Source organism: Myxocyprinus asiaticus, chromosome 6, assembly GCF_019703515.2.
Source record: "Myxocyprinus asiaticus isolate MX2 ecotype Aquarium Trade chromosome 6, UBuf_Myxa_2, whole genome shotgun sequence".
Classification (NCBI taxonomy): domain Eukaryota; kingdom Metazoa; phylum Chordata; class Actinopteri; order Cypriniformes; family Catostomidae; genus Myxocyprinus; species Myxocyprinus asiaticus.
This window is the reverse complement of record NC_059349.1, coordinates 53,034,940-53,043,452: the sequence shown is the minus strand read 5'-3', so window position 1 is coordinate 53,043,452 and position 8,513 is coordinate 53,034,940. Positions and strand designations below refer to the sequence as shown.

Sequence of the window (8,513 nt, the reverse complement as noted above, 5' to 3'; positions counted from 1 at the left end):
TGTGTTCTGCAGAAGAAAGAAAGTCAGACACATCTGGGATGGCGTGAGGGTGAGTAAATGATGAGAGAACTTTAAATTTTGGGTGAACTATTCTTTTAAGGATGTGTTGTGTGTGAACGGCCCCTCATGACATGACATAGAAGCATAAAGCAAAATATGTGTTCTTGAATGCACAGTATGCTGATGTCTTCCTCAATGACTTCAGTAAAACCGGTGTGTGTAGTTTGGCCTTTGCACGGATCCCTTAACATCATTTCTACCTTAAATTTGATCTCAGGACTATTTTACTCTACAGTCATCTGGCTGGCATCCCACGGGTGATATTTCAATTTCTACATCAAGTACAATCATACAATGTTTAAACCTGATGTTTCAAAACGTCCATGAGAGTGTTGACTGTGAGAATTATTCAATTTTGGCTTAATTATTTATGACCATCGCAAATTTGATGAACGTGTAATTTGTGAGTTCAAATAGAAAGGTTGTTAATCTCATTAGCATCATTGCATGAAAATGTTGCGGTCACAGTCACGGTTTCACATGGTCAAGACGGGCACACAGTATTCGCTTATGTTTCATCTAACGGATACTTGACCATCCTAATCAAATTGTTTCCAATTAATTGACTCGTTTACTTGGCACAATGAGAGGGAACTTTTCTCCCAGTCAGAGTGGGGTGAAGTTCCATACATAACCAACTCTCGGTAGGACGTGACCCAGTGCTATCTTTGGCATGGTGTGAATATAGGGGTGACTTTTCATCATGGCACAAATGCTTCTGATGCAACAACCACAAATACAAGCCTATTGGTTACATAGTTAGACAACAAACTCAAAAGTTTGGACACACTTAAATCTCAAACTTATGCTGAAATGCTTGAAATGACTTTTTTAAGACAAATATCAATTGTGCCTATTTATATATTTATTCATTTATTTATTTATTATTATTATTATTATTTAAATGCATTTTTTAACTCCCTGGAATGCACCTTATGAAGTTCGTTGAAAGAACTACTTAGAAAAAGCTAAAACAAAGCTGTGTTTTTTGGTCAAAACCTAATCCTTATGCTGCCGTTTGTGTTATTTTCTAGTTTTGATGACTTTACTATTATTCTAAAATGTAGAAAATGATGATAATAAAGAATAAGTAGTTGTGTCCAAACTTTTGAAAGGTAGTATACTCAATGTCAATGTTATATTTGCAACATTTCACTTCCTTTTCTATCGCAACAGTCATTGAAAATGTTCATGAGGTATTCAAATTATGACCCTTTATCTTAAAGTCATTCGCAATTATCAGAGGTTTGTTTCTGCGGAGCTGAACTTTAGCTGGAAAGAGCAATCTTATTCCTATCACATCCCTTCTGAGTAATACTTCAAAGAAAAATGTTGCTTTGAAGTTTGATTTGAGTGATTCTATGAAATGCAGGAGTAGCACAAAGAGTTGCCAGTTTCCTTTTATGAAAGTAAACAAACACGTGCCAGTTTTACTATGTGTAGTGTATACTGTAGATATGATAACACAACATGATCAAATGGGAAATCGGCATGTTGTTTCTGAAAGTTAGAGTATCCTAGGATTGGTCACATTAAGCCGACTCACTGACAAGCGGCAGCTCCTATCAGACATTTTTGCATCAGCTCCAGTGTGTTCCTTTGTGGCGCAACCGGAAGCGCATTGCATCGGATCTCGCATTGAAACCAGACGGTGATCGCGTTCACATAATGACGCGCGTAATTCCAATGCATTTTTCCCTCTAACATTACATTTTTACTCCACTGTTGGTTAAGTTTAGGTTTAGGGGTTCAGTTTATAAAAATATGCATTCTTCCTCACTGTATTACAGCCTTTACAGCTGAAAACATCTCGCTTTACAACTCGCTTTTGGCGCCCCTCTGTGGACATTTCACCCGGAGAAGGGAGCTCACACTTGCCCATACGGAGTTAACACTTACCGCTGTGGCCACTGGGGGCAGTGTTTCGCATTTCGGTAAGCACAGACTGATTTCAGCTAACGAAATTTCAACCTACTGTTTCTGATTTCACTATGAGATCAGTCTGGAAAACTATGGAGCCCCTTAGAGGACAGGGCAGAATTAGTTTTTTCTGAAATAGTTTTCATTCCCTCGCAATAGTTTGCATTGCTTTGCAATATGTTTTGCGTGCCATCTCAATACTTTTGAGCTTCCTCGCAATAGTTTGCGTTTCCTTGCAATAGGTTTTTGTTTTATTTTTACTCACGTTAATGTGACACTTGGGACTGCCGCTCTGAAATTATGAGGTCCAGAGATTGAACTGCATTCAGACTAGTACAGTAATGCATGGAGCTAATGCATTCTATCCTTCTAACTGGTAATTTGTACTCATGACAGAAAAGATCTCGCGACCCAGCAGAGAATTATCCGGTGAACCATGGTTGAGTAACCCTGTGTAACGGGAGCCAGCTGATAGATAGCTGTGTAATGTGTATAAACCTCACTCTCCTGACCTCAAGAGGCGCACTAGCAACTGACACTAGAGGCTGCAGAACTTCCTTGTTAGCGCACCCATCTCCCATGCCGGAGACGCCGGTTCGAGTCCCGTATGGAGTGGGTAGAACAGGAGCGTCACACCTGCTCTAGTTAAACATAATATATATTTTTACAGTTTTTTTTTTCTCCCCAATTTGGAATTCCCAATGTACTCTAAGTCCTCGTGGTGGCGTAGTGACTCGCCTCAATCCAGGTGGCGGAGGACGAATCTCAGTTGCCTCCTCGTCTGAGACCGTCAATCCACGCATCTTATCATGTGGCTTGTTGAGCGTGTTACCGTGGAGACGTAGCACATGTGGAGGCCCATGCTATTCTCCGCAGCATCCACACACAACTCACCACGCGCCCCACCGAGAGCAAGAACCACATTATAGCGACCACGAGGAGGTTACCCCATGTGTCTCTACCCTCCCTAGCAACTGGGCCAATTTGATTGCTTAGGAGACCTGTCTGGAGTCACTCAGCACGCCCTGGATTCGAACTCACGACTCCAGGGGTGGTAGTCAGTGTCAATGCTCGCTGAGCCACACAGGCCCCCCTACATTTTTACTGTTAATTATATGATAAATCATACTTTATACATCTAAAAACCAGAATGTTGACAATATTTTTACGTAAAATTACATGGATTGTCTTGTTAAATATAATACTTTTTTTACTGTCCATGTTAAGGTTACTGCCCGTTAACATTTTTTTTTACCATTGCATTTTTACATTCTTTTACCTTTAAAATTACTGGCATTTTTTTGCAATGAAGTAAATGCCACTAAAAGTATTGCATCTTTTTTTTTTTAAATCACTTTAATATTGTAATGAATGGTGTGAGAGGAGCAGTTTTTTTGGAACACCTTTAAGGGAAAACACAAAGCTGTGCAGTTAAATTTTTCTTTTATTAATTACATTATCGATATTAGCAACTTGTTCACTTATTGCACATTAAATGATACGAAAGATCTACACACAATACACTTTAAAACAGTTTGATCATGTACATTATACAACAATGTGGCTGAAATGATCCTCTCAAAATGCAATATGAGCACATGAATATTAGAATAAAGCCAATGAATTCTGACCCATGCCAGAAATAAGAAGTCCACATTTTTACTATTATTTCCCATTGGAGTGCGTAATGATTTTTCAATACCCCTTTTTAATGATTGCAGACAAATATAGGAGACATTTAAGAACTCACTGTGTAGTATGTGATCGTTTAAGTGTTACAGAGTGCTCATAAGGCATTAGAAAGGGAGGGATAACAAGCCCCGCCTCTTGTGATGTCATAATGGACAGTTTGTATTGGAAGCACCCATGAGTTTCTAGTGCGGGGCTGAATTACACAGTTTATGTACATGGATTATTACAGTGAACTCAAATGGCTCACTTGGATTGAATGGCATACTACCACACTACGTACTATTTCTGCAGTATGCAGCATGTATACGGTGTTCAGTGTGCACAATTTCTGTATAGATTACCCAAATTACCTACTATATTTGCCGAAATATGCAGAGCACACTGCATGGAACACTTTATCCAATAATGCACTTCTTTTGTCAAGTACTTTTGATCAGGTTGGGTTATATGACAAAAATGTAGAACATACTTCTGTTTAAAAAGTTAGTCTGTGCATACTGCCTTACGTACTATACTGCACAGTATGCAGTATGCAGTAAGCAGTACGCAAGTATTCCACTCCAAACAAAGACCCTGTTACTTGTTAAAGACATACATTACAGAAGCAAACCCCAGCAAACATCAAACACGATAGGCCATAGTCTTTCGCTCTAAATGTGTCTTTAAATTCAGATCTGTATGTACAGTGCAGTTTACTAATACACATCTAAGGAAATCAGATAAGTTTAAAAGTCAACATGAAATGGCATTTGCAACCAATTTTACTTCCATAATGTAGAGAAAAAAATGGACAGCAAGTTGCTACTTAATTTTATCCATCGGCAATTGACTGGTTTATGTAAAGTGGCTTTCATTTTTTTTCTACATTGCCGAATCATGCACAATATGATGAGGACCGTGTCTTAAGGAAGTAGGGTCGATTTTGATATCATGCTGATTTAAACCTGTAAACTGCTGCATTATGTAAAAGACAAAATCTGTGGAACTGGTTGGCACATACGCAAGGTTAAACTGCCAAGTCAAGGATCAGTTGTGATTACATATCGTCCTTCTGATATAAATTGATCGCTTGGAAAAAGAAGAATCACTTGTCAAATCGAGCAAAAACGTTGACATCTGTGCAACAAAGAAATGAAATATGAGTGTTATGCAACATGTTTTGGTTTTCACAGATGTTCCTCTTAGTATTGAGAAAAAAAGAGTATGTTTGTTGTTTTTCACTTATTCAGCTGTGATCCAGTTTTAAAGTGACCCCGACCGAAAGGTGAGTGTGTATGGAAAAACTTCACTTTTTGTTGATGATTGTTCTTGAGAAAAATCCATTTTGGTGTCCACATGATTGTTCTTTAAAGAAACATCTTTGGGAAATGACATGCACAGATGTGTCTCTTTGATATTATGGTGAAACAGGACATTAGGTTAGTCTGTAAATAAAACGAGAAAAACATAATTCACAATTAGCATATTCATAATTATCACTTCTCATCAGAAGTTTTAGGTTTCTTTTGATTGCATTAATTTTAATCAGTTTATTTAATTTCTTTCACAGTTACTTTATTGGTTGTTTTACTCTCAATGTGTTAATGAGTGCGTTTACATGCACACCGATAACTACCAAAAATAACTACTTTTTTAAAAAAAAGTAAAAAAATAAAAATAAATAAATAATTAAAAAAAATTGGTAACACTTTCTATGAAGCCCATATTTATAATGCATTATAAAGGCATTATAATGCATTAGTAACGTCTGATAAAACATCTTATAATATGTTATAACTTATAATAATTGTAACCACAATTATACATTACAATGCTTACCTATTCATTGTTATACCTTAGAGTATAATGCATAATAACACAAGCAGTTCTGTCTGCATTAGTTACAATATATTATATATATTTGTAATATATATATAATAGGTATGCTTTAAGTAAAGTGTCAAAAGCAATGTCTTCTTATAAACATCCATAATATATTTCTAAGTGGCTGTAAGACATTACAACTCATGCTGGAAGTTATATATATTATACATGCACAAAATACAAAATAACACACATTCAATGTACATTTTGAGAATATTTCTAAAAATACTTGTAAAGCTACAAGGTTAAAATATATCAGATACTTCCTACTGTATTGGTAAATCTCATATTTCACCCCAAAGTCTAAAGATAAAATTAAGAAATTTAATATTTCAAGTAAACAAAATTAAGCCCATTTTAAGGCCATTTAAGACTTTATATGCATTGGGACAACTAAGCAGATTTTCCCCCAAATCCTCATTATGGTAATGCAAAAAGTCTAATTCTGATTACTGTAATAGATCAACACAACCTGCACCATCATCATAGCAGCTAACTGTTTAAATACAATGCGTTTGTTTTTATCTTGCAACTGTTCGATTGGTGGAATGGGAGACTCTACCATCTCTACATACTTCACTTATCAGACGAGTCACAGGGGCATCGAGTGAAGTGCCACCCATCCTACTCAGAACAGTGTGATATACGGCCGGTGTACAGATCGTGACAAGAGAGGCATTCAAAAATAAATCAGGGGGATGGATGAGAGACAAATAGGTGGGAATGTGGGGGAAACAATAACACAGAGAGACAGAAAGCTAACAAAACAAAATAAAGAATGAGAAAGACAGTGCTGGGGAAGCTTCTTTTAAACTAATTTGGAAGCTACTCCAAAAGTAACATAGTAACTACAGTCAAAATGCCCTTTAGGAAAAGCAGATAGCTACATTAGTAATAAAAAGCAATACAAAATATCTATATGGAAGCTATTTGAAAGGTCATAGTATACTAAGGTTTTCCGTGTGCCTCTACGTCTCGCACACAGTGCGTGTGATGGAAATTTAGTCACCAGGTCTGCTACCCGACCCAAGCCTGATGGCACCTGACCCAACTGGCTGGACTCGGGCCAGTTTTTCAAGTGTAACTTTGGGTTTCGGTTTGTAATTAATGAAAAAATTAATTATTATTATACATATTTTGTACATTATTTTTTTAGGCTACAGTTATTTAATATATAATATATAGGGCTATCAATCGATTAAAATTTGTAATCAAATTAATTACATGATGTGCCGATTAATCGAATTAATCGCAATTAATCGCATATCAATATTTACTGAGAAAGGCCCCAAAATGTAGCATATAATGATTAAAATAACTATAAATATAAAATAAATATCATAATTCAGATAATTCAAATACATCATATTCATATATTGTGGCAGCAGACAAGTAAATCATTTAGTCAATACAAAAAGTGGATTAAAGTATAAATATTTTGTTTGTTTTATTTCCATTTCATTGAACGTAACCCTACGAGGAAGCGGAACGTCATCACTCAATGATCACATGCTACACGGACGGGTTTAGCCGTTGCGCACCCTCTCTGTGTTTACGTCAGACGTCCCACAGCGCCCCCTCCCCCCGGAGTTCGGGGACCCCCTGCAGCTGCGGGCCCTGGGGCTTAAGCCCCGGAAAGCCCATGCGTTAAACCGACCCTGCTTACGAGGTCGGAAATCGTAAATACGATGTTATGTGCGTTCAAGTGATTTTAGTCGTAAAGAACCAACACATTTTACAATCTTCTTTACATAGTAGCGGAGGCAGAAACCTTTTTTTTAGCACCAATGCAACAAAATGAAGAGCAAAGCAGACATGCATTTTTAGACATCATTGTTTTATTATATCCATGCATGTGGTTACAGACAAATGATGTAGAATAGTAAAAATGCTTTTTTGTGTACTGTTAATGAAGAGTAACGATAAAACTGAAAATAAAACTAATTTTGCTGGTTTATGCAGCGACAAGCGTTTGCAACAAAACTACATTTCCCATCATTATATGTGTCCGCACTTGAATGATAAAATAGGTAGATAAGGCATTAATTACACACCTAATGCATGGCATTCCGAGTGAGTTTGATTCATTCATTCATGATAGACTGATCATCTTGTTAATGATTTAAAGCACTGAACACGTTTTATAAAACACCCTACATGGCAGAATGTAACATTTTTGAGACAAGAGAACAGATTCCTTGTCAAACTATAAAGATATCTTAATTTTACCAGTATCAGGTCTCATCCGTGATCATATTTTCAAAAGCTATGGCCAGACGTGCAGTCCTCCAATAATGTTACAGCTGACAAACAGGAACGCCCACTAATGACACAGATCGCAGAGTCTAGCGACACCAAGCCACAAAGTCGCTGGCGGTGTAAACGGGGCTTAAAAGTGGCTTAAGTCGTGGCTTTCATGTGCTCGTCAATATGATTATTGCGACATGACTTGAACGTGCTACCATATGTCCTCGTGATGCTTTTGGAGGAACACACTAGTTTTCAGTGTTTCTAGTTACACAAGCTGTTTTTTGCATGCTGTGCCAAGGTAAACGTAATTTGAAAAACGCATCTCAAGATCCCTGCATCCTGCTGTGCTCGGTCTAGCTGTCTAGATCTGTGGAAGGCTGTGCTGTTGGGTTGACGAGGTGTTGGTGGTTGGTTTTACTTGTACAGCTGGAGTTGCACTGTCTGCCCCCTACTGCTGCAGATTTGTAAAAACATCAAGGTGGTACATCAAGCTTGAATTGGTTCTAAGGTAGGAACATTCCTTATTACGGAACTTGATTAACCGTGTTAATTTATTTAATGCATTATTTTTCATATCATTAATCGCACAAAATTAACGCGTTAAATCGACAATCCTAATAATATTTTATTTAAATTTTAATGTAACTTATTTCGCACACATGCTCTCACTCACAGACATGTGAGAAAAACAGACGAGTAAGGGGCTATTCACAACCAAGTGTGTTTTC

The 8,513-nt window shown here is 37.2% G+C and overlaps 1 protein-coding gene across 3 annotated transcripts in view; it reads right to left on the bottom strand.

The window, feature by feature from the left end:
* Positions 1-3,406: 3,406 nt before the first annotated feature.
* The window catches only part of atcayb (ATCAY kinesin light chain interacting caytaxin b), a 30,073-nt gene continuing 24,966 nt past the window's right edge, over positions 3,407-8,513 (bottom strand). For all 3 annotated transcript variants that reach the window (XR_007897522.1, XM_051700885.1, XM_051700886.1), the window contains one exon: positions 3,407-5,096. The gene's annotated coding sequence lies outside the window, so the exon portion shown is untranslated. The remainder of the gene's footprint in view (positions 5,097-8,513) is intronic.